Below are 3,471 nucleotides of genomic sequence, written 5' to 3'. Positions count from 1 at the left end.
CTTTATTGACAACACGAAGGCTTTCGATTGTGTGGATCATGACAAACTATGGACAATATTGAGAAGTATGAGTATTCCAGAACACTTAATTGTACTTCTGAGAAATCTGTACCTGGACCAAGAAGCAGTTGTTCGAACAGAGTCAGTGATACCGAAGGATAAAATCCAACGTATATTAAAGGAATTGACAAAGACAAAGGCACCGGGAATTGATGGTATACAAATTGAAGTCCTTCAACAAACTGATGCTACATTGGAGGCACTCATTCATCTATGCCAACAAATTTGGAAGACAATTACCTGGTCAATTAATAGGAAATGATCATATTTGTGCCCATTCCAAAGAGAGGTGACTCAATGGAATGTGACAACATTTGGACAATATCATTAATATCGCATAAAGTAAAATTAACGGCTACAACCATACATTGACAGAGAATTTCCAGAGGTTCAAACTGGATTCAGAAGAGGACATGGAATGAGGGATATTATTGCTGATATGATGTCAGATGGATCTTAGCTGAAAACAGAGAATACCAGGAAGATGTCTATCTGTGCTTTAATGACTACACAAAAGCTTTGAATTGTGTGGATCATGACAAGCTATGGACAATATTGCAGAGAATGACAATTCCAGAACACTTAATTTTGCTCTTGAGGAATTTGTATAAAGAGCAAGGGGGCAGTTGTTCAAACAGAACAAGGGAGCTTGAATGGTATAAAATTTTGAAAGGTGTGTGACAGTGTTGTATTCTTTCACCATACTTATTCAATCTGTATGCTGTGCAAATAATACAAGAAACTGAATTATTTGAAGAAGAACATGGTATCAGGATTGGAAGACTCATTAGCAGCCTGTGATATGATGATACAACCTTGATTGCTGAAAGTGAAGAGGCTTTCAAATACTTACTGATGAAAATCAAAGACCACAGCATTCAGTATGTGTTATAGCTCAATGTAAAGAAAATATACTCACTACTGGACCAATGAATAGCATCAAGATAAATGAAGAAAATATTGAAGTTGTTAAAGATTTCATGTTGCTTGGATCATCAACACTCATGGAAGCAGCAGTCAAGAAATCAAACGATGTATTGCATTGGGCAAATCTGCTTTTTAAAGTGTTGAAGAGCAAAGATGTCAATTTGAGGACTAATCTGTGCCTGTCCCAAGCCATGACATTTTCAATTACCTCATACACATGTGAAAGTTGGACAATGAATAGACTGTAGAAGAACTGATGCATTTGAGTTATGGTGTTGGAAAAGAGTATTGAAAGTACCATGAACTTCCAGAAGAACAAGCAAGTCTTTGTAGTAAGAGGTACAGCTTGAATGTTTCTTGGAACTGGACTTTATCTCTCATACTTTGGTCATGTTATCAGGAGGGACCAGTCCAGGAGAAGGACATCATGCTTGGTAAAGTGGAGGGTCAGAAAAAAGAGGAAGACCCCCCCCCCAAAAGAGATGGATTGCCACAGTGGCAACAGCAATGAACTCAATCATAGAAGTGTTTTGTTCTGTTACGTAAAGAGTTGCTTTGAGTCATTACTGACTTGATGGCCCCTAACAACAACAACATCAACCCTACGGAGAAATTCTACTTTGTCCTGTTGGGGTACTCTGAGTCAAAATTTACTCAACAGAAGTGAGGTATATTAAGCTAATTAAAACAGTAGTTCTCATTGTCCAAAATAGAATACTTCTAGAAAATGCCAAATGGATTTTCACTTTGTTTAATCACACCAAATATTCAGATGTCTTATTAGCTTCAGAACTCTGTCTTAATGAAAGAATTTTCTCAGTATGAAAAATGAGTAAGTATCTATATTCTGTCAAGAAAATAGAAGAAAGGGCAGAGTCCAGACATCTTCCCAATACTGGTGGAAAAGCCCCTTACAGGCCTCCATAGATTTCTGACATTTTGTAGGCTACAGTTTTTAATCCAAGAGACTTAAAGCATATTAGAGAAATTCCTTTTGAAGTGTGGAATATATTTCTAAAATTCAGTATCTAAAGTCATGGTAATAAAAAAAAAAAAAAGAAAGAAACAAAAAAACACTGGCAGGATTTTATTTAAAGGAACCATTATAAAAATGTTCTTTGGTTTGGAAACTTCAGGAAAATATTTAATTACCATTAATCAGAAAATCCAAACCATTACTCATCTTACTGTCATTTATGGATATAGTCAAGACATTTTCATCTGAAAAGCTATTGTACTAAAAATCAAAATTTCTTTCCTCAGTAAGGAAGACAAAGTTCTATTGAGTGGTAATATGATGCAGAAAAAGCATTATCTTCTCCATATATTGGTTTGGCACATTTTTTATCTTTTAGTAGTAACAAAAATGAAAGTGTTCTTAGCTGTTTTTGAACCTTCAATGTAAATAATAATACTAATAAGTTTTTTAAATTTTGCCTCAAATCTATACATTAAAAATATCTATTGGAATAGTATTTTATCTATTATTTAACTTATCCATATTACATTATAAATGCATTCTATTATTAATTTTATCATAAATAATTTGTTTCTTTCAATAAGCTGTGATATTAAAAAGCCAAATGTGTTTTCCCAGGGCACTGTGATAGTTAGAGCCCACCAGCTTCTCTGTGGCAGAAAAAGGAACTTCTACAAAAATTTACAGCATCAGAAGACCTATATCAGCTCACTATGAGTCAGAATGACATGTGTTAAAACAACAATGCATTTTCTAGTTTTTTAGAATCATAGTGTCTTATTTTACAATTATTGTTGTTGTTAAGTGCCCTCCAGTCTGTTTGACTCATACCAACACTGTTTAGGGTTTCAATGAGCAGCTGGTGTGTTTGAACCACTGACCTTGCAATTAGGAGTCCAGTGTTTATCCTACAGCACCATACCAGGACTGCATTTTCACTTACTCTATGAAAATTAAGGAGCCCTGGTGGTTCTGTTATTAAACATTCAGTGGCTAACTGAGAAGTTGGTGGTTCTAACTCTCCAGCTTCTCAGAAAAAGAAAGCTGTGGCAATTTGGCTTAGTAGGATAGTTCATTTTATGTTAGAATCTACTCTATGAAAATGAGTCTATGAAATTCTGTATGCATTTTTAACAACAGGTATATACATGTTGATATACACATATATTTTATATGTTATATAAATTATATAAGTATTAAATTATATGCATATACATTCTGAAAGCATTATTTACTACTCACATTTTTAGTGCATAAAATTGGTATAGCTCTGACTTTAAATATCAGGATTAATATTCCTTGAATTAATCAAAGTTTTCAAATAATGTATGATAGTGGTGGTTGAGTTTGTGTCCTCTGACTCATAGTGATGCTGTATAGGGTTTCCAAGTCTATAATCTTTACATTAGCAGAAACCCTCATCTAGAGTGACTGGTTGATTTAAACAGCTGACCTGTGGTTATTAGCCCAGCTCGTAACCACAAACTATCAGGGCCCCTTCAAAT

Source organism: Chrysochloris asiatica, unplaced genomic scaffold (assembly GCF_000296735.1).
Source record: "Chrysochloris asiatica unplaced genomic scaffold, ChrAsi1.0 scaffold00088, whole genome shotgun sequence".
In the NCBI taxonomy this organism is placed as follows: Eukaryota; Metazoa; Chordata; class Mammalia; order Afrosoricida; family Chrysochloridae; genus Chrysochloris; species Chrysochloris asiatica.
Note: the sequence above shows the minus strand (reverse complement) of the source record.